Source organism: Nylanderia fulva, unplaced genomic scaffold, assembly GCF_048542155.1.
Source record: "Nylanderia fulva isolate GAGA-0341 unplaced genomic scaffold, ASM4854215v1 Scaffold8, whole genome shotgun sequence".
Lineage (NCBI taxonomy): Eukaryota > Metazoa > Arthropoda > Insecta > Hymenoptera > Formicidae > Nylanderia > Nylanderia fulva.
In genome coordinates, this window is record NW_028190916.1 from 6244455 (window position 1) to 6269265 (window position 24811).

At 30.3% G+C, this 24811-nt stretch overlaps 1 protein-coding gene across 1 annotated transcript in view; it reads right to left on the reverse strand.

Moving 5' to 3' along the window:
• Nucleotides 1–24811, reverse strand: part of Con (leucine rich repeat protein connectin) — a 163830-nt gene that overhangs the window by 108751 nt on the left and 30268 nt on the right. Inside the window, 1 exon segment of the mRNA XM_085489224.1 lies at nucleotides 8024–8107. The gene's annotated coding sequence lies outside the window, so the exon portion shown is untranslated.

Sequence of the window (24811 nt, forward strand, 5' to 3'; positions counted from 1 at the left end):
ATATTACATATGTACAATAATGTTTGTAGGCAATTTCTCTATAGGCAATCAAAATCTGTCGGCAAAAGGACGTAAACAACTACTAACTGTTGATCGAAATTGTAGACAAACGGAATCCTGTCTCCTGTTTTACTATTACGTCATTTGTATGTATTACCGTCTTTTATATAATTTGTAACAGCTCTTTAGAAAATTTAATCTACAAATAAAAAGGCAATAAGAGCTAATAGTTCTATACTAGAATTATATTTGTGAAAAGATTTATAACATAAATTATTAAATATTATACAGAAGTACCGTCTTTTATATATTCCTTTCTTAATTATTCTTATATTATTAAATGATTATGTTAATACAGTGTTATTATTATTTTCATATATTATATTAATATTATATATATATATATATATATATATATATATATATATATTATTATTATTATTATTATTATTATTATATATAATATATGTATAATAATATATATATATATATATAATACATTATTATATATTATATATTAATATATTAATATATTAATATAATATATTATATTAATTTCTTTTGTGCAGCCTTAATATCTTGATATTATTTTAATGTTGATTTTGAGTATTATAATATTTTGCAAAAAAAATCGGCTTATTTATTTCAATATTCTTTAAATTTCTAAAATTCAAATTAAAAGAACTCAAATTTAATTAATCTAAAGTCTAAGTTTATATATCGTAAGGTCATAAAATACGCTTCTTGTTCTTCATCTCGTCTTCGATTGCTTTGAAGTCATATGACTGAGATGAGAAAGACGCATAACTTTTGTCAATTGATCTGTTGAAGAGACCAAAGAAAGAAAGGATCAAAATGCTCAAATCAAATAAAAATTTGAAGACAAGTTTGTTGCGTTTATTTTATGCTTGGTTCTTATTATCATGTCCTATTTAAAGTTTAATTACGCATTGTAGCAATTGTGTAAAAAAAAGAAATGTCTTTAACGTAAAATACTTTGATTAGAAAAGATTTTGCTTCTTGTTAATACACAACAAACAAAGTTACCTAAAAAATCCCAAAAATTTATGTACAGATTCAATGTATATAGGATTATTACATCAAACATCATGAATTCATAAAATGACATGCGAAATGAATCTGTGTCGCGCAAAAATATGTGAAACGTAAAGAGCTAAACTTTCAATATTTAATCAAAATTCGACAGAACTTTTATTATATATTCCCAACTGTATTTAACATAAAATTGGACAAAAAAACTTTTTGCAGCCGATTACAGATGTATGCATATTTATTATATTTCGAAAGTAAAGTATATAAATGATGCCATTTTTATTATTGTAAAATCATAAATAATCAATGTTTGCTGTTATCTAGATAATTAATTATTTAGATAAAGCAATTGCATTATTTCATTTTTGTCAAGAATATATTATCTATATCTTTATCTTGGATGGAAAGATGTCTCTTAAATCGGCCTTAAATTATCTAAAAAATAGTAGCTGTATTTAGATATCTAATTTAATAGAGAGAGAGAGAGAAAGAGAGAGAGAGAATCATTTTAGTTGTAAATTATATATACCACGTAGAAATCGCTTGTTAGATAACATGTTAAAAATAAAAATAATTCATAAATACGACGAAAAAAATTTTGTTAAAGGAATATTATCTGTATAAAACTGTTTTATTAATTTTATTTATTAAATAAAATTATTATTATCTATATAAATAATCTATATAATTCTATATATAAATAATAATATATAAATAATAATAAATAAATAATAATATATATAAACAATAAATCTATACAATTATATATATAAATAAATTTGCAATAGATTATTATAGTCAAAATTGTATATATCTTATCTTATCTTTATCCAGATGATTCCAATATCATCTATATATCTATGCAAAACACTTCACAAAACTGTATCCGCTGAACAGTTGAATGTCGTCGAATATTAATTCGGCATACGCGAGTCTCTGTGGATTTGCATAACTCGACGAGTCAAACGACGGATAATCCCGTGTATAACTACGACGCTGTAGAGAGAGAGATATAATATATATATATATGCATATACATATACCTATCTTGCAGGACGCACAATTCCCCATCAGTTCGCGGTCTCTTCATCGAGGATAATTACGGTGTAATTATACCTCTCGCATTTTTCGCTGTTTACACACGTTCATACAAAGAGAAAACAAACATCAAATTTCTTTTTCTTTCCCGTACATGTCCTTGCAAATTAGCGACTTATTCGCGCAACCACGAGTAAAATCTGCATTTCCGAGTTTGCCTATTGTATCATCAGTTTCGAATTAATTAATTTTTAGGACGTAATTTTTTAAGCATATACGTATGTGTATGCATGCAATTGATATTTAATAATACTCTTGACAATTTTCAGAACATGAAGCAATTTTCACGAGTTTATTTCAATTAAAATTCGGGAAATTAAGTATAAAAATATGAAAAACATGCTTCCATTTCATATAAATTTTTCAACGTTAATATGTAACATTTTAAGTATAATTTTTATTATTTATATTATTAATTATTTCTATATATATAATATTGTATATCTCCGATTTTAAAATTTTACAGTAATATTATAGGTAATAGTAATATTATATGTTTCTTTTTAGTTTCATATTTTCCAAAAATTGACTCGAAACATTAGTAATGTTTGAATAAAGTTAATGCATATTTTTTAAAGGAATCATTTTAACGTATTATACAATAATATTATAAAAAAATAAATTTAAAAGCATTCCATAAAATGAATTGAACTACTTATTATTTACATGTCTAAAACTATCTTCTTTTAATATCACGGAACCCCCAAAAAATAAAGAATTGTACCTTTCTCTCTCCTTCTCTCTTTTCATTTCTAGAAAATAAATATCGCGCGAAGTATTCCTGTTTCAACGGGAAAAGAGATATTCAGCAAGAAGATATTTTATTTGGATAACGGGGGAACATGGAATATATATTGAAAAATTGAAATGGTTGGACATCCGAATAATGGCGCTTCCGATAACGGAGATTCTGCCTTCTAGTCGATTACACTATTGTTCCGGTTTCAACAATATTGTTCGCGCTTCAATCGTTGGTCTCCAGTGTTCGACTTTCGCGATATCCGTGATATCGGTTCGATTCACTAATGGAGGAAACGACGTTTCGACGCTTTGCCGATCGCTCGGAAATATGGATATTTTCGGTTCGTTAGGGATTACAACCCAGCTTTAGCTGTAACTCTCTCTCTCGCTCCGCGTGTGGAATATTTATTCCACATCGTTCAATTCCCCAATCGGTGTTGCAATATTTTGCGCAATTTCTGTGGCATACCGATAACCTATGACGTTTATATCGCGTAATAATGACGACAAAAGTATTTTATAGTACTTGATAGCTACTTTTGCCCGACGACCGATTTAGCAACTGCGTTTCTATTCGCGACTCGATCGATGCTTAGTACATATTGTATGCACCTGGAATATCGCCGCATTTTTTCTCTTTTGACAGAATCTACAATATGATCAAATTTTTTCACGTGATTTGTATACCCTATTTTTTAAATTTTATACCAGTAAGAAAAAATAACAATTTGAAACATTTTTATTTGTATATAGATATATTTAAAAACGATTTCCTTATTATAAGTAATTAAAATATAACGGAAAAGATTTATATATACATATATATATATATATATTTGCATGTAAAAACATATTTAAAAAATGTAATATAGTATTATTAAATATAATAAATTATTAATTTCTTAGAATGTTTTAATATTTTAATTTTTAGATCTTTAATGAAACTTTAAAGGAATTTCTATGTGCAACGTAGTTGCTTGAATATACAAATTGACTAAAACAATAATAATGTTTGAACAAATCAAAAATGAAAATATTTCCGATAAATGTAGCATACAAATAAACACGATAAATTTTTTTACCTAAAAATATCAGTTGTTATCGGAACTTTTCGTTTCCTGCATATTCTATTTTAAATAAACTGGCAGAGCGAAATTCAAACAAATAATGCTTATTTTTGGCTTGTCAACTTGGAATTAATTTATAAAATAATTTTTCCAAAAATTTGGATTATCCAGCAGACTTGTTAGCGATTATTTTCCGGTTAACTGACGTATCCGCTGAATTTAAATCGACAAATTTAATCTTTATAATGCGAATCGATATTTTAGAGAGTTTAAAAAAATATATTTAATAGATAGAAAAAAACAGATTATAAAAACAAGCTTTAAATTGCATAAATAAATTATATAATAAAATTATAGATATTAAAAATATAAAAATGTACATGTTTAAATACATAGTACGATAATAATCGTCCAACCTCTCGTGCACAAGTAGAGCTGAATAAATCGAGAAGAAAGGTCTTTCACAGTTCTGCGATCTTCACAATAATTAACGAAGAATTAATTAAAGAAGATCGACTAATCCGCTTAAAATTAAGCTGTGTCTTTTCTAATCCTGCAAATGTTCGATATTTTAAAATTAATTTCTCAATCATTATTGCGAAGATCACAAAACAAGGGGTACTTTCTACTCAATTAAACCCGCTTTATCTACACACGAGAGATTTACAGAATTTACAATTTACGCACGTGTGCGCAAACGCATACTACGCATATACGGTGTCCCATTTTGAATAACACATTGATATTTTTGAATTGCAATTGTTTACTTCAAATATACGATAATTACGAAAAATCAATTTATGTGAAAAAATTATAATGGTCCTTTTTAAAAAACAGTAATTACGCTCTTGAAATTTCAAAATGTTTTCTGCTAAAATACAGCTTTGAAACATTTTTTGTGGGATGTTTTGATTTTTTAGAAACGTCAATGAAAAATTAAAATGCAGCATATAGAGAGTGTATCTAAATAAGTGCAAAAATTTTAAATGTACTCTTATATCTCTTCCTGAAGAGTTACACTTCTCTAAAGAAGGAGGTAAAAAGTAAGTCTTTATTTTTTTCCTCAGCAGACAAATTAAAGAAATGAAACTTGGTGAATACTTATCAATATTTGTTTTAATAAAAATTTAATTTTGACCTCTTTCTTCAGAAAAGTGTAACTCCTCGAATCAGGGATGCAAGAATATATGTTTATACATATAAGAAATCCCCTTTAATTTTCGTCAAAAAGATCATCTAAAATTTTGTGCGCTTATTTTATAATATACACACACAATTTTTTCAGTTTGCTAACGAGTCGTTTCCTTTAATATTTCTTTCCCGCAGTTAAGGAAATCTAGCAATGCTCGTGAAACTTTTGGGGAAACTTTCAGTATAACTTGAACATTGAGTAATATGTGCACGTGATAAAGAGCCAAGTTCCAACCGACGGCAATTAAAATTTTCGGCAACCGCGCGAGCTGGAGCAGCTCTTCCTCCTCCCTGAAAAAAAAGAGCCTCGAGCTTTGGGAGAAACTAGCAACCATTAGCGAGGAGAATCCCTTACGCCCAAGTTCAGTCCTCGTAGGGTGAGCGAAAACGAAAGGGAGAGAAGCGGAGGAGAACGAGGCGGCCCATTTCACGGGCTTTAAACACTCCGCCCCGGAATAGAGGAAGAGAGAGAGAGAGAGAGAGGAAGATAGGGGAGGAAAAAGGAGGAAAAAGGGGATGCCCGCACACGAGCAGAATCTAATTCCAGCCATTCGCCCGCTACTGATTTCTTGCTTGCTGCCTTCTGGAGGCAAGGTGGAGACTTTTTGCGGCGGATACGCGCGATATCAACCCCTGCCCGCCATTTGCTCCTCCGTTCCGACGTTCACTTCCGGTTGCCTTCTCTTTCTACGCGCGAAAGAAAGCCCCAGTTTCGGTCTAAAGAGAAATGATGATGCATACACGCGGGTGAACGATGAGGGAATGGGTGAGAATAGGGGTGACGCGTGGAAGAAATGGAACAATTCGCTTATATCAAACAGCGATTTGTCGACGGTCAACATGACAAAGACATTAGGCGGGAGGAGCGATGACTCCTTCAGATTTATTAAAGGGAACGGCGCGGCGCGGCGGTTTAAAGAGAACTGCGATGACAAAAAAAGAGCGCGAAGGGAAATAGAGATCTAGAGATCCCGACGCAGTCGGGAAATTCACCCCCTAAGCGCTCTCAAAAGAGGTCACACACGTGGACAAATTGATTTTGTATTACACGTGCAGGCAAAGTGGCACTTTGTGTGCGTGTTTTCTGTGCGGAAAGCAGCCGATTTCCCTTCCGCCATCTAGCGGCGACGCGGTGAGTGAATAAGCCGCGTTTAAAGCCATTGCCCACGGCTTCAGCCGTGGACAATGACTTTGAACACGGCTATTCGCGCACCGTGCCGCCGCAAGGCGGCGTGCGATCGGCCACCTCGCGCACAGAAAACGCGCACAAAGCCACTTTGCCTGCACTTGTAATACAAAATAGTATGTGTATCACGTGCGGATTGACAATTGTTCACTCGTGTGGGGTGGTCGCACTCGTGACCAATTGTCAACTTTCCGCACTTGATACACAATATACTATTTTTGCTCTACCATTCCTTCAAAAGTTTGCCCGTCTATCTGTCTGCATTTCCTTCCCTCCTTTGTTTTTTATCTCTACTTGTTAAATGCAAACAACGCTTTAGAATTAACGATTTCTAATTTTTCTCGCACTTTCACTTGGAAATAAATTCTTCTCTTCTAGTTTCGTTCGTTTAAAAGAAAACTCGGAAAAAATCCAAGTTACTATTTTCTGTTATTCTCCACCGATAAAAATAAAATTTCTGCATATAAATGTAGATGTAACATTCAATTCCAAGTGTAATTAATTTCGATTATTTATTTAATCGGAAAATTATAGAAAATTCTATGTATACCGTATTTCTAATATATCTATACGTCAATCCCGATTTTTTTTCTTTTTTTTTTTCTCATTCGATGAAATAGAATAAAACTTTTCTGCATTCTGTTAACGCAGTGAAGCGTGACGCGCTAGATGAAGATCCGGACCGAAACAGAAACCGAAGACAACAAAATGGAACCGACATTCACAATCATTTCAATTGATCGCGCACTCGTGTAGTTTCTATAAAACTCCACACAAATAAGTTCAAACATAATCTTTTTCCTCTTTTCCATTTCCATTCCGTCCTCGTTCTTCTCTCCCTCCTCCTTTTACGCTTTCGTCTCGGGCTTTCAGCAGGAACCCCCAATAAACGTTGAAAAAAAAAACGAAGAAAAAAAGGAAGAAAGTGAAGAAAGAGGGAGGAAGAGTTGACAAGTTTTTTTCTGCGACTGATCGAAAGCGTTCTCGAGAGAAAAGAGCTTTTCGGAGTACGGGAAAAATTCTGATAGCTCAAGGAGGTGGAGGAGCACGCTTGGATCATAGATCGATGTGGAGACAAACATTTCCAATCAGAGCGAAAAAGGAACCGAGGAACGTCGCCTTTCCAATCTTTTTTTCTCCCCGACAAGATTCTAAGTAAGAGAGAGCGAGAGAGAGAGGGAGAACGTAACAAGGGGCCGTCGATTTTTATCGAGTTACAAAAAGCAAGAAATTAGCGCTAAGTGAGCGCACAGAGAGAGCTAAAGCTTAGAAATTAAATTTCCTCGGCCAGATGTTTCATCCGTTTTTCCCAAATAGATGTCGGCTCCTTTCCTGCGCAACCGTGTCCACGGCCGGAAAACAATAATGGGAACCGACGAGGACTCGAAGAGAATGGGGACAAAGCCCCTAAACGTTGTATTTAATCGTATATACCGAAATAAACATCAATACTAACTTTTTGAACAACGTCCAAGTCTGGCTTCTTCTCTCGGCTTAAATGATTGCGATCCAAATTATGTCGCCATGTAATTCGAATCATTTTTCTTACTTGATAAAGAAACACTACTTATTGCTAGTGTTTATTTTTATATATTTATAATATATATTCCTCCCCAATCGTCGAAAATTTCTTTTCATTTTACATATAATTATTTTATAATTTTATACAAAATAATTTATCACTCACCAAAATCGTAGACTTGCGCTTCAAACCCCACTGATGACTGCAGAATTGGCCGATTTTTTATACCACAGATAATCACTGAATTTCCTAAAAAAAGGACGAATAAAATTATAGAAATTAATAATTAATATAATAAAATTATAGAAATTAATAATTAATATAATAAAATTAACAAAGCTGCTCAAATTAAATTAAGCTAAATTTAATTTTAAAATTAATAAAATGATATCTTTCCCTTCGATATAATATACATAAAGCTAAATTAATGTTAATTAATTAATTGATAATTAAAAGCAATTTCCAATTTTAAAATATTCTATAAAGAAGAAAAGCAAAGTGCAAAATTGATTTCGCTGCAAGTTACAATAAATAAATGATTATATTAATTATCAATAATGGGAAGCAAAGCGTATGCAACGAAATTTTTACTTCACGTCTCGTATAATTGCTCAAATAAACAAACATTTAAAAAAATGAAAACTTTTCGTGAAAACGCTTCGATTTCGAGTTTAATAAAATACGATATGGTTCCGCCACTTTTATCAATTGCTAATTTTTTTTATATAAAAAAAATATCTATTTGGCGATCTTAAAATATTTTAGTTGCGCGATCATCCCTTTAACTAATTATTGCTATATTATTAGAAGTTCTATGCATTATTTCCGCAACAAAACTGCTACATTAATCGCTGTAGCGACATTAATTCGATTTGTTGTTCATGGAAACCATTCGGTTGTTATTTCGCGGCTGTGCACGAATATTGGCTCGCGCGCGCAGAATATCAAATTACGAGTGCGAATAATTAATCGAGCGATAGAATCGAGCATCGTTCATAACCGCGGAAACTGGCTTCTCGCGACGACGCAAATTTAGGAACTTTAAAAGGCCAGATAATCGAGAGATAAACTCAAACATTCACATTGCGATAGCACCGCTGAATTTTGATCGTATAACGCGCAACATTCCTTTTAATTTTATATTTCATATTTTTTTCATTTATATTTCTTTTTTCATTTATATGCGGAAAAGTATGTCACATCGCACTTTTACTGTGCTTTTTCAACAGAATTAAAATATTTTTAGGTGTTGACGTTCTCTCATTAAGTAATTTGTTGATAAGTGACGTTTCTAAATTTATGATTAAAAAATTAAATTTATTATTAAAGCATTTTGAAGCGTTGACACAATTTTTAAGATACATTTTCCTATATCGTGCTGGAACTATTTACTAAATTTGTTTTTTTTACTTAGATGTTTTTTTATATATTATATTTATATTTTTGTGAGCTACAAAAAGTATTTTTGTTAAATTTTTGAAAAGAATTTATGATTATAAATATGACATTCTTTTAAATATGTTTTATTACAAACTGAAAATTTTTGTAAAAAATGAACTTCGTTATTGTTATAATTTTTTTTATTTTATTGTTAGAAATAATTTAGCAAAATTATTTCTTTGCCAGTTTTCTTACAATTTTACTATTTACCTTTAATATTTAACACACTTTCCTACTATTATATATTATTTGAAATTATGTTACATTATATTTTATGATACATCTTTCTCCGCATGTCATCGTCACGGATCACGAAAGTCACCCTCAGTCACAATCACGTAATAGCTTCTACGACGCTTGAGGGAAGGAGAAAAAAATGTGACGTCATGGCGGAAATAGAAATTAGGGAGCTCACGAAGCGAATCACCCCTGGAACTCTCTTGTCTCCTAAACTACCACCGTTCTTAAATCTTTTGCGGGACCGACATCGCGGTTCATAAACTATTATTTAGTAGAATGCAGTTAAACGCTCTCGTTTCATTCGAAGAGAAAGAGAGAAAATGGATGAATGCGTCTGTCTGTGTGTATAGTACATGAACACACTTGCTTCTCAAAAGTGAGTTTCTGATTTATTATATCGCCCGCCCTATGATTTTTTTCCGAACATTAATATCGATCGATGATAGAGGACCATCGCGTGATTCATTGCCGAGGTGGCATTCTCTTAAATCAATTTAAGTACATCGAGGCGACACATGAAGTGTTCCATCACTGGACATTCCATGCCGAAAAAGCTGACAAATGTTATGCTACAACACTCTTTTCATTGCTGAATGCAATGTCATTTCACATTAATTTGTTTTATGGGGTGCTATATATTGCAAAAGTTGTTGTTTATGTGTTGCGTTCAAAAACAGATATTCTCCAAAATTGTGCATACTGTTGCTTGAATAAATCACTTTCTTATATTAAATCTGTTCTAATACAGTTTTAATATAGATTATTATATTTGGCTATAATTATAAAAATTTATATTAGATATATATATATATGTATAATAAATTTTATATTACATACAAGAATTCTGTTTCAACATTTTTCTTAAAAAAATGTTTTATAATTTTATATATAAAAATAATATTATTTATAAATTTTATATATATATTTTTTGCACGATGTATATACTTTAAACATTTAAAAAAATAATTCACTAAATACATTGTTTATAAACTATTGTCTTAAAGTTTTAAAATGCTCTCTAGAAAATATATAACTTTCTTCTCTTTTAATCATATATTCTCTTTAATTCTTAGCTCTCGCTTCACAATAACTAAAAGCCCTGGAAAAATATGGATTATTCAATTTCATATATTGCAAACATTATTAGTTTATTAACACAACGCTTGTTTAATCGAGTTGCATGTACAAATAAATAAGCGCAAATTCGATAAACTGCATTAGCTAAGCCCATCAGGCAAGCTTTCAAATTTGATATCTTAAAATACTGCGCCATGAATGGCTTTTCCATTCAATTACCTTTTCGATTGTCATTGTTGGCATTAATTTCAATGAATCACAACAGTGATGTAGAATATTTAATGAAATGGAAATAAATAAATTTCACCGATATATTGTCAGTAAAAAAAACAAAAAAAAATATAGATTTGCCGGAGTGTAAAACGCTTTTTTCGGGAAATCAGATAAAATGGCGTCTCCTAACATCGTGGCGCCGTTTTCTTCTTTCCTAGTCCTCTCTGTCAAGAAATCGAGCTTTGCTGTTAAATCGAATCCGACAGACGCGACTTGCAAGTTATAAACTGCCGAGTCAGATCTCCAAAGAAATATCTTTTCGACAATTTGTATTCTTCTTAACTATACGTGAATAAATTCTGTCTAGTATATAATATTTTTTTAAAACTAATATTATTTTATATAAAAATGTATTTTGATTAAAATTTTATTTTAATAAAATTAATTTTTTAAATAAAAAAATTAAAACTTTTTTATATAAGTAAACAGCCAAATATTTTAAATAATGTATTTTATATAAATTAATACAATTGTCGCTCGTATATTGAAAACAAAGTGATAAATATAAGGCCAACTTATCGAGCTGAATATTCGAGATGTTCAGTCAACTACCATTTATTACATGTATAAATTATAAAACTACAGTCATTATATTAAAACTAACGCAAATTACAATCATTCTATAAACGTTTCGACCGCACGCGGTCTTCTTCAGTATAATTATTGAAATATAAATTCTTACAATTCACATAATATCGAAATTTAATTATAGTTATTCAGAATCAAGGGTTTTTGAGCAATTAACGCGTGTTTCAATCCGTCCTGTCCAACAATGTTCGCCTCGATATGATCCCTGATTTTGTTCAGATCTCGGATAGTTTCATCGTTAATATGCGAGAAATTAACCCGTTCCGTAGGCGCTGCGATTAATAAAAAATTACCGATCAACGTATGTCCAAATTATAATATGTATCCCCTACAATTGGTAGTATGCTTACCTATCATCGTTCTTCTTGACAATTTTGCTACTTATTAACAGTTATTAAGGATGACACATAACAAACCAACAATACAGAAAGACAGCTCATTTTAAACTCTACTTGATCGGAGAGCGTGCGTGTTTATATATGATCTAATATCTATGTTTTACTCGTTAATGTCCTATTTGTCCTATTATTATTTCTTGTTCGCTAATATATCCAAAATATCAAAATACGACTCGCTAAGTAACTCAGTATCTTTGTTTAAATTTAGTCCATTTTTTTGTTCCTTGATATGTAGCATCTCAGAAATGAGTCTTTTATAATAATTATTTTCGTTGTCCATGATCTTAACATTGTCCCAATTAAAAGTATGATGTTCATTTATTATGTGTTCAGAAATTACTGAATGTTTCGTTGAGTCCAATCTAATATTATTTTCATGTTCTTTCATTCGCGTCTGCAATTGCCTCTTTGTTTGGCCTACATAAGATGCATTACAATTATTGCAACTGATCTTATAAACCACATTCGAATTGCATGGATGTTTAGTTTTATCTTTCTGCGCTTTAATAATATTATCCAGTTTGTTGAGACATCTATACCCTACCATACAATTTTTATTTTTTACCGAGGAAACAATCATTTCTGAGATCCCATCTATATACGGAATGACAAAGAATTTTTTATTGACCGAGTCATTTCCTATACTTTTTGTTCTTTCTATGTTGGCCTGTCTCTCTATAATGCTCCCCTTAGATATGATGTGTTCTATCCGATGATTAATTTTGTTAAAAATCAGATCAAGAGGGTAACCATTGCTTCTGAGTATATTAATAATTAACTCCAAATTTTTATTAAAAAATAGTGGATGTGATAGTAATAGACATCTGTCTACAAGGTTATATATTATTCCAATTTTGTGGCATAATGGGTGGTTTGAATAAAATGATAACGTCCTTCCTGAGAAGGTTTCTTTTTGATACCAGTCTATATATATTTTGTTATTAATAATTTTAAGTGATAAATCTAAGAAATTCAAGCTATGGTTAACCTCTTGTTCGACCGTGAATTTAAGTCTTTCATGATAGTTGTTAAAATTATTCACAATCTGAGTCATATTAGTCATAGAGGTGGCCACTATTATGTCATCCACATAACGAAAATAAAACAAACATTCCAAATTCAACGCTTTGAGAACTGTATCCTCAAGATCTTGCATAACCAGGTCTGCAATAATTGGTGATAACGGTGACCCCATAGGGGTCCCAAACGTCTGTTTATAAATTATGTCATCAAATGTAAAATATGTAGAAGTCAATATGAATTTTATACCCCCCAAAAATTCGTTTTTCGGTATTTTAGTATTTATTCCAATGCGATCCCATCTATCGTTAATACCGTCAATCGCAAGATCCAGAGGAACGTTCGTAAACAAAGACACCACATCCAAGGAAAACATCCTATCATTCTCATCAATCTTTTTACCAGACAATATGCTGTACAAATCAAAACTATTATTAATATGACTTTTCGCTTTGGGTAGACTAGTTCGTAAGGTGTTTTGTAAAAACGAAGCCAGCGAGTATAGAGCTGTATCAACCGATGAAACTATGATTCTAACTGGATAGTTTTCCTTATGGATTTTAGGTAATCCATACGCTTTTGGAAGGAGAGAATCACTACAACGTAATTTATAATATTCGTTTTTTGAAATATAATCTTCCTTAAGCCATCTCTTCAACAAATCATTCCAATCGTTCTCTATTTTTTTGCACGGATTTTTTTTAACAATAGTGTAAGTGTTGACATCTTTTAAAACGTTTTCCATATTTCAAAAAACGAATATTATAAATTACGTTGTAGTGATTCTCTCCTTCCAAAAGCGTATGGAATACCAAAAAACGAATTTTTGGGGGGTATAAAATTCATATTGACTTCTACATATTTTACATTTGATGACATAATTTATAAACAGACGTTTGGGACCCCTATGGGGTCACCGTTATCACCAATTATTGCAGACCTGGTTATGCAAGATCTTGAGGATACAGTTCTCAAAGCGTTGAATTTGGAATGTTTGTTTTATTTTCGTTATGTGGATGACATAATAGTGGCCACCTCTATGACTAATATGACTCAGATTGTGAATAATTTTAACAACTATCATGAAAGACTTAAATTCACGGTCGAACAAGAGGTTAACCATAGCTTGAATTTCTTAGATTTATCACTTAAAATTATTAATAACAAAATATATATAGACTGGTATCAAAAAGAAACCTTCTCAGGAAGGACGTTATCATTTTATTCAAACCACCCATTATGCCACAAAATTGGAATAATATATAACCTTGTAGACAGATGTCTATTACTATCACATCCACTATTTTTTAATAAAAATTTGGAGTTAATTATTAATATACTCAGAAGCAATGGTTACCCTCTTGATCTGATTTTTAACAAAATTAATCATCGGATAGAACACATCATATCTAAGGGGAGCATTATAGAGAGACAGGCCAACATAGAAAGAACAAAAAGTATAGGAAATGACTCGGTCAATAAAAAATTCTTTGTCATTCCGTATATAGATGGGATCTCAGAAATGATTGTTTCCTCGGTAAAAAATAAAAATTGTATGGTAGGGTATAGATGTCTCAACAAACTGGATAATATTATTAAAGCGCAGAAAGATAAAACTAAACATCCATGCAATTCGAATGTGGTTTATAAGATCAGTTGCAATAATTGTAATGCATCTTATGTAGGCCAAACAAAGAGGCAATTGCAGACGCGAATGAAAGAACATGAAAATAATATTAGATTGGACTCAACGAAACATTCAGTAATTTCTGAACACATAATAAATGAACATCATACTTTTAATTGGGACAATGTTAAGATCATGGACAACGAAAATAATTATTATAAAAGACTCATTTCTGAGATGCTACATATCAAGGAACAAAAAAATGGACTAAATTTAAACAAAGATACTGAGTTACTTAGCGAGTCGTATTTTGATATTTTGGATATATTAGCGAACAAGAAATAATAATAGGACAAATAGGACATTAACGAGTAAAACATAGATATTAGATCATATATAAACACGCACGCTCTCCGATCAAGTAGAGTTTAAAATGAGCTGTCTTTCTGTATTGTTGGTTTGTTATGTGTCATCCTTAATAACTGTTAATAAGTAGCAAAATTGTCAAGAAGAACGATGATAGGTAAGCATACTACCAATTGTAGGGGATACATATTATAATTTGGACATACGTTGATCGGTAATTTTTTATTAATCGCAGCGCCTACGGAACGGGTTAATTTCTCGCATATTAACGATGAAACTATCCGAGATCTGAACAAAATCAGGGATCATATCGAGGCGAACATTGTTGGACAGGACGGATTGAAACACGCGTTAATTGCTCAAAAACTCTTGATTCTGAATAACTATAATTAAATTTCGATATTATGTGAATTGTAAGAATTTATATTTCAATAATTATACTGAAGAAGACCGCGTGCGGTCGAAACGTTTATAGAATGATTGTAATTTGCGTTAGTTTTAATATAATGACTGTAGTTTTATAATTTATACATGTAATAAATGGTAGTTGACTGAACATCTCGAATATTCAATGTATTTTATTTTATAACAAAATAAACTATATCAATCATACATAGTTAATTTTGTTACTAAATAATATAAAAGATTAATAATTATTTATAATTAATTACCTTATTCAAAAAAATATTTTCTTCAAAAAAATATAATTTTCTTTGTATTTAGATATGTATATTTTTCTTTAATTTTATTACTATCCCAAAAATTATGGAGAAAAATATAATAAGACGTTTTTATGAAAAAAAGAAGAAACTTGGTCATTTCTATTATAGTCATAAATACACGAAAGAAAACTGAACGAATCCTCTTATGTATCCTATAGATATTATATTTTATTTCGAAGTAACTAACTGTGTGAATCGCTAAGATCGATCCGAGAGAACTGTAACGAAAGTAGAATTTGAAGCTCTTAAATTTATTTCGGTATCTTGCAGATAATAGGTAAGATATCAAGTTATCAAGTTATCAAGTTATCAAGTTATAAACTAGGAAATGATGTTTACACCCGGAATACTGCTACTACATTCAAAGTTTTCGGGAACGATATAGTCGAAGGATGATTCACCCATTAGAGAACGTAAGTAGGTGGTAATAGGAGCAAAATGAAAGGGCAAGCCCTTTCTCTCCCCTCTTTATAGAGAGGAAAGGAATTTCTGATAACAAGACTTATTAAGCGTTTCGCAGCAAAATTTTGACGGAATCGCACTAATTTTCGAGACAGAAAAAGTAATAAAAATATTAATTTGCTCTATAAAAATCTTGTTAAAATCAAAAAATAAAGAAATTGCATTTTTTAATAAATGTTTAAGTTTTTTCAATTGTAGATTCTTGGAACTCACAATTTTTTTATCATATATATTTAAAAAAATATGTTTTATATGTTTTGGGATTTTATTCAGGAAATAACGAAAAATTTCTTTTACTGCACAGTTTGACAGCACAATAAAAAATTAATTTAATAATAGAAAAGTTACAAAAATTGTATAATTCTTAAAAATGTATTTTCGGAACAATTTGTAGTCATTGTGTTTTTGGATTTTATTAATAATTTATAATTTCAAAAAGTGTTTACATATCGATTACCCTTCCTGTCTTCTATTTTTTGTCATACTCTATTTGTGCACAAAGTACATTAATTCCTAGTTTTAATATTCCATAAATTATGCTTACATTAGTTTAGAAATGAAATAGTATAATAGTAATTATGTGTTTGTGTACGTCAAATCGATCTAAATCCAGAGTGTGAATCGTTAAATATTTATGCAATTGACAATGTATGTTTTCGCACATTTATAATATATTATAAATATACCATACTTATCACATTATAATGATCAAAAAATAGCAACATTGCTGCTTTCTTGATCCGATTAATTTCGTTCCATAAAAAAAAAAACAAATTGCAGTCTGCTAGTCAAGAATTTTATTCGCAGTCTGCTGAGAAAAATCGATACCCACTCTTATATTTAAAATTTATGTACATTGTTAAAAAAATGAAGTGAATCCGAATATAAATAGTAAATATAACGCTGTATATGCATGACCCGAGGTCTCTTTCGTTCTTTCAGTTCGCCCTCGTGAACAAAGAGCGAATATCGATCGCATGCGAAAGGAATGCAAAGCGACTTTAGGCGCATCGTGATCCGAAATATCCAGGGTGGAATTGAGAGCCCTGTGTAAAACCCGGACGCGAAATCCTTCGCGAGCCTCGGCTCCATTACTTCGTCATCAGTGTCGTTATTACGTGATGTATACGTCTCTCTGCTCTTTTCTCCACCCTCGTCATGATGTCTGATATCCAGACGGGTCGCTTTTCCGATGACACAAACACTCCTACCCCATTAACTTCCATCTAACAATTCTCCGAGCGAGAATATATAGACTCGTAGAATCCATTCATGAGCACGTATAGCCCGAAGTTTGCACGTGTGCCTCGGTGTATACTTATTGTTAGATAAAACGATAAATCATTCCAAACGTGGATTCATCGTCAACGTCTGGCTTGCGATTCGTGTCACTTTCAGTTAATTAACGAGATTCTGCTAAATAAAGCTTGTCGTGGAAATTAATAACGATTTAACCGTTGTACGTCGCAAAGTCGCGTATAAATTTTCCAACGTTCTGCACTTTTATAAGAAAGAAATGTTTTAAACGTACGACGTGACATTTTGCACAAAAGTTTGCAATGCGTAATTTCGTAAAGACTTTATATTAATATTTTTATCTTGAGAAATGTTTTATTTTATAGAAAGATTTTAGAAAGGCAAAATTACTCGGACAGATGCTTTCTTTTTATCTCGAGATTGATCGTTCCTTTTTTAAACGCTGAACATGAATCTGATTTTCAAATTGCTGCACTACATCATAATTTTGAGAAATTTACAATTAAAGTTGCAAAAAAGAACTATTTTTGCGATTTTTATCATATTGTAGTTACAATATGCGACATGCCGGAGAAGTTTTATTATAAGCAAAATAAAATATGTTGTTAGGACTTTCAACCCTGAAAGGAAATGTTTGATTAATTATGATTAATAAGATATTCATGATTTTAAATATGGCAAATAAAGTTGAAGTTAATATAATTTAATTAGGTCATGACGATTTTACCAAATGCAATTATGTTTATTTAAGTATAGATGTTCCTTTTTAGATCGCTAAACCTTAAATATCAAAATTGCCAAATTTAAAATAGTGAAACTTGGAAATATATTTAGATTGTTATAAACTCTCCATATTGAATCCATCATTTTAAATGTTATGATTTTGACATTGAATTTGTATTCAGTGACATGAAAAATATACAAGTTTAAATAAACATAGTTGTAAGTTATCACCACTAATTTCCGCAATACACCTCATATTTAATCAATCATGGATATCTTCTTAATTATATGACACTAAAAATTCCTATTAAGAGTTAAAAGTTCTAACAATATATTTTATTTTGATTGCAATAAAACTTTTCCAACATGTCACATATGTAGCCAGTGTTTGCTGTTATCTAAAAATTATATAGATAATTATCTAGATGAAACTTTGGCATCATCTTAGCTTTGTATAAATAATAAAAATATGTATTATTTACATCTGTATCTTAGATAAAAAAAAGTGTTATCTTTACAAAATTATCTAGAATAACGTTCAGATAATTTGGTTTAGATTCATAGCACATAAAAATGCTTAAGTAGTAGAATTTAAAGCGATAAAACTTATAAATAAAATTATAAATATCTTTTTATACCTCTTTTATAATTTACATTTTTTATAACTGTTTACATAAGCAGTCTTAAAAATTATTATATTATTTAAAAATTATCTGAATCGCCATATAATTGTAGCTATATTTAAAACAAAATCATTTTTGTCTTCTCAAAGATAAATTTACATATTTTTATCTACAACATAGAAAAAAGCTCTTTTTCGCAATTTCAATTTTAAATTTCTCAAAATGTAGTGATGGAATTTGGAAATTCGTTCGAATCTCGTTTGTTACATATTTTTATCTACAACATAGAAAAAAGCTCTTTTTCGCAATTTCAATTTTAAGTTTCTCAAAAATGTAGTGATGGAATTTGGAAATTCGTTCGAATCTCGTTTCAGTGTCTTTTTTTCTCAAATCTCCCTCTCTGCATCCCCCAACATTTCGTAATGACAAACCGAAATGATGGTCATGCTGATTGCGAATTGTGTGTGACATAGGGCGTAACGTTAAGATGTCAACGATCAGGTGGACAATCGCTTACGCTTACGTAAAATTTAAAGCGATAAAACTTATAAATAAAATTATAAATATCTTTTTATACTTCTTTCATAATTTACATTTTTTATAACTGTTTACATAAGCAGTCTTAAAAATTATTATATTATTTAAAAATTATCTGAATCGCCATATAATTGTAGCTATATTTAAAACAAAATCATTTTTGTCTTCTCAAAGATAAATTTACATATTTTTATCTACAACATAGAAAAAAAGCTCTTTTTCGCAATTTCAATTATAAATTTCTCAAAAATGTAGTGATGGAATTTGGAAATTTGTTCGAATCTCGTTTCAGTGTCTTTTTTTCTCAAATCTCCCTCTCTGCATCCCCCAACATTTCGTAATGACAAACCGAAATGATGGTCATGCTGATTGCGAATTGTGTGTGACATAGGGCGTAACGTTAAGATGTCAACGATCAGGCGGACAATCGCTTACGCTTACGAATGTCCTTAATGGAATTGCTGTTGCGGAGGTATTGGTCTTAAGCGGCGAGGTTAACGCGGTTTCGGGCGATACATCAGGCCTTGAATGCGCGCTCCAGCGATTCTGGCGAATCGCCAATTATTTGGGTTAATGGGTTAAAGGGGACGTGTTATCGTGATATCAGTTACCGAAACAAAGCGAGTAGCATTGCGCTCGCGGAATACGTATCTCAAATTTAACGCAAATTTCGAAGCGTCAATGGAACAACTATCGAACGATGATCGTATAAACATTAGGTATGTTTCTCTTCTTCGCAATTTTAAGCCTCCCTCATACAGCAGAAAATATTTTTCAAAACTTTGAAAAATATTCCTTAAAAGATCAAATAATTCTCGAAAATATTTTTCAAATGTTTCCATGTCCATTTTTTCATGTTTTAAAAATATTTTTGAATATAGATTTAAACTAATATTTCAAAAATATATGTATCAAATATTTCAGAAAATATCTGAGCGATAAAAAAAAATATTCTAAAAAATGTTATCACAAAACATTTTTAAATCATTTTAAAATATTCTTAAAATCATTTTCAAATGTGTCTATGCAATATTTTATAAAAATATTTAGAAATATTTTGTGCTGTATGGGCCTCGCGCTTTTAAAATTGTCAAAAGTCGCATTTTTTCTCCTTCATACTTTTCATTCTAAATTGACATCTTTTTATTATACCTTATTGTTAGATTTATCATATAGGGTATCTATTAGATATACAGGATAATTCTAAAAAAGTGTGAAGAAATTTACGAGATGATTCTTTGTCAATAATTAAAGAGGCTCTTTCGTATACTTCTATATTCATCCCTGAAAAATAATATTCTTCCCAAGAGAAGGTAAAAATTCAGTTTTTATTTTTATTTCTTCTTTCCTCAAATTTTAGACAAGTTAAAAACATATAATAAAATGTGTGGACATTTTCTACTAGTAAAAAGAATACTCATTAATATTTTTTATCCTCCCGTCTTATATAAGGATGAAATTAGCAACTCCTATTTAATTTTTTATTAGACTGTTTTAATGGGTCAGAATATAATTATCTAAAAATATACGCGTTTGAAAGCTTGATTCCTTTCTTTTATTTATTTAATCTTTTTTCGTAAAATTAATAGTTTATAAGAAAATAATTAAAATACACTATTGTGCAAGCAAAACAAAAGTATAGTAAATGTTGGAAAAAAAAGAACAAAAACAAAATTTGAGAAAAAAATTAAAAAGTAATTTCACCTTCTTCTGTGGAAGAGTGTAATTCCTCCAGGAAGAGATCCTTCTTCCGAAGTATATGTTTACATAAATGACTCCTTCCTTCTTTAATTTTTAACGAAGAATTATCTCCTAAAATTTTTCGCACTTATACTTGGAATTACCCTGTATATATGTATATAAATTTTCATATTAATTTTTTGCAAATTAACTTAAAAAAGATATTAAAAAATATATAAAGAGAAAGTATAATTTTTAAAAAAATTATTTTATACAATGTATATATATATATATATTATGCATGTAATAAAATTTTAAAAAATGACGGATTTTCTGCCTTAACAAATATATTTGAAATACCCTTTAATTGAGAACTTATAAAAAAATAAATACAAAAATCATTCCCTGACACAGAGTATGTACTCGCACGTACCTAACGTATCTCGCGAACATGTTTTCGCGTTAGGTAATAAAATCGAAATTTGTCCCTGCTCGCCCCTCTCAAAGTCAGATTTTCCCTCTCCCTTTCTCCCTTGTAAGAACGGGAGAAAAAAAAAAGGAGCGTGCGACAGCGTCCGAAACCGGAGCGGTGCATTGTCCGAGAGCAAGTCGCATGTCGGCCGGTGCCGTCTGCGACTATACTTCATAGCTCGCTCGTATGCAAGTTTAATCTTCTGGAAGTAACGCAAATGCGGTAGAGTGCGAGTTCCGCCACCCTGCGCCCTCCGCACACACACACACGTACGTGTATACAACGGCGTTGCCTCTCTCTCTCCCTGAATAATGCATTTATGTGCTCCGCGTGTCCACGGATTCGCCGCGCGCGTCGACTATTCGGGCGTGTCAGGAGAGCGCGAGGACGTATTTCGAGGGCTACCCGTTAAGTTCCCCGTATTGTGCGCGTGCTCGTGATTGCGATATTTACATCTTGCGCGAGAGCGACATATTAATGTCGCATAGAAAGATATACCGACTGCGCGCCGCAGTTTCGCACCCGGCGATGTTTCGCGTTTCGCAGATATGCAGTGCAAGTAATTGCACTCGAGTATCAATTTCCATGAGGAGACTTGTTTTCGCGGGGAAACGCGCCTAATGCACTTATTATTAATATTTATCTCAATTTCAAGCTTTTTTTCTATTTTTATATCAAAGCAGACAGTTCAAAAAATATTTACATGTTTTTAATGATATATTAAATAATTATATTTAAGGATTTTTTTCGTATTTACTCTATAAATGAAAATTATTTTATTATATCATTAATATTAAAAGATTTCTCATAATCATTCAGAAATCGCTTAATGCACATATTATCGATATTTATCTGAATTTCAAGTTTATTTTGTATTTTTGCATCAAAGCAGACAGTTCAAAAAATATTTATATGTTTTTAATAATATATTAAATAATATATTTAGGGATTTTTTTCGTATTTACTCTATAAATGAAAATTATTTTAATATATCATTAATATTAAAAGTTAATATATTAACATATTATTTCTCATAATCCTTTACAAATCGCTTTTTTATTTATTTTTTTGTCATCATATACAGAGTGTCCCGTAGGAAATTGCTGAAACTAATTAGCTGTTATTTTTTAATGCATGCAATTATTGAGGAAAAAATTATGTTGAAAGGAGAAAAGTTTTTAATAGATATAAATAAAACGTTTATATACTAGTTTATTTTAATGAAAAAAATTAATGAAAAAATGCGTGATTATTGTTATTAAAATAAATTTTGTTCAAGAAGCATAATGATGCTGTTTGCTTTTCTAAAGCTTAGAATAGTAGCATGATGCATCGTCGCGATGACTCGCTTTAGTTGTTATCATATCAAAGCTTATTCTCGACGTAATTGAAACTAATTTGCGATCGCCTTGGAAGAGATGCTCTCGTAATTCATGCCGCGAGGGTTAATGCACCATTTGTAAACGAAATGTAAATATGAAAACCGTGGGTGGAGCAAACTTAAGATGTACTTATCACATTGTCAATATACTTCACAATACTTAATAAAATTAAATTTAACTTGATACATTATGCAAATATCTGAATATGCAATAAAAGAAAATTCAATTTAATTTAAATTTCAATTTAAAGTATTTAAATACTGCAGCAATATTATTTCTCATCGTATAGCTATATAAATGTGTGAAAAAAATTTAGCTTATTAAATTATTTGGATATTTAATTATTCTGCAATGAACAAACAAATTTTAATTTTTCACAAATATATATGCAATAAAGAAATGCAATAATAAAGTAATGTGCAATGAAATGAAATGCAATTTAATTTAATATAAATTTAAATTTAATATATTTAAATACTGTAACATTCCGCAATATTATATCTCATTATAACTGTACGAAAAAATGGCTTAATAATTTATTTTGATATTTAATTATTCTGCGGTACAAAAAAATTTTAATTTTTAACGAACTCAGCTCAATATATAACATACATAATTTAAATTTTTTATTTTCAATTAACTGAATAATCTTATAAATTTAATAATTATACATAATTAAATACATAATTATACATAATTAAATCATTAATGAAATAGTTCACATCCCTTTTTATAATTAATCTTTCAATCAGATGTGTTGTTTATTTTGTAAAATTTTAAAATTATATTGCCTTTCTTCACAACAACATATAATCATCTAGCGAAATTACATTTCTTGAATAAATTGGTACACACGTACGTAATTTGTTAGCAAGCAAATATCTCACGTAATAAATAGTTAAATTACGATACAAGAGTTTAATCTCGCGGTTGTTTGATCACGAAGCTCTCCTCGAAGCGATGTCGTATATCGTATGCTCTGTAGAATTCTGATTTCAGACATCGATCGACATCTCGTCGTATAAGATAAATTGAACTCTCCCGACAAGATTGACTCACAATACTCAAGCCAAAATCCGCCAAGTACCATGCAAATATTGGAATCACGCGCGACGGTACTTGACCTCTTAAATTATCGTCCTCTCAAAGAACCGTTTAAGAAACAATTTAACCAACGGCTTTGTACGAAATAAAAAAATTAAAAATAATTAATAACAATGATAAAGTGTTGTATAAAATATAGGTACTGTAAGAAGCTTATTCGTTCAACAATATTTTAATATTCGCCTTTCATCTCGTTTCTCTCTCAAATAATTCTTCGCTCAAACCGTTTCAGACGAGAGAGATCCCTAAAATTTAAAACTAAACGGAACGAATCAATTTTCATTCTAATTAGTCTTGTAAAAGAATTCGACACGCCAGGATCAATGTAACGACGACGATGAATGGATGTTCGCCCGTATATACCCTCCGATTCTCACGCTGTCGTGTTACATCTTACTTAATTCTCTCGTTAAACGTACTCGTATTAAACATTGCTCACATTCCAAACGGAATGATGCCGGAAGCGTGACAAATCTCGCAGTCCTCTCCTGTTTGATAAATCAGCCAGAAAATATAATTTCGCGGAAATAATATGTTTTTTACGCTTATATTCAATAAATCTCTCTCAATTCTGTATTTTTATTTTTTCACTTACTATTAATCATTTTGCACTGTGTTTAAGGCAACGTGTATATATAGAAATATTTATTATAAAATATATATATAATAATATATATATTTTATATATAATAAATATTTCTATATATACACACATATATATATGTATAGGTATATAATAAAATTATATATATTATTATTATATATAATATATATTATATATAATATTATATATATATATTATTATATATATTATTATATAATAATTTTTTCTAAATGCTCTATATATATTTTAAAATTTAATTTAAATTAAATTAAATTAAATTTTAAAATTTGCTCAAAGGGAACTAATTGGCAACAAATTCGTACAATTTAGAGTGCGATATTTTATACGCAATGATTAA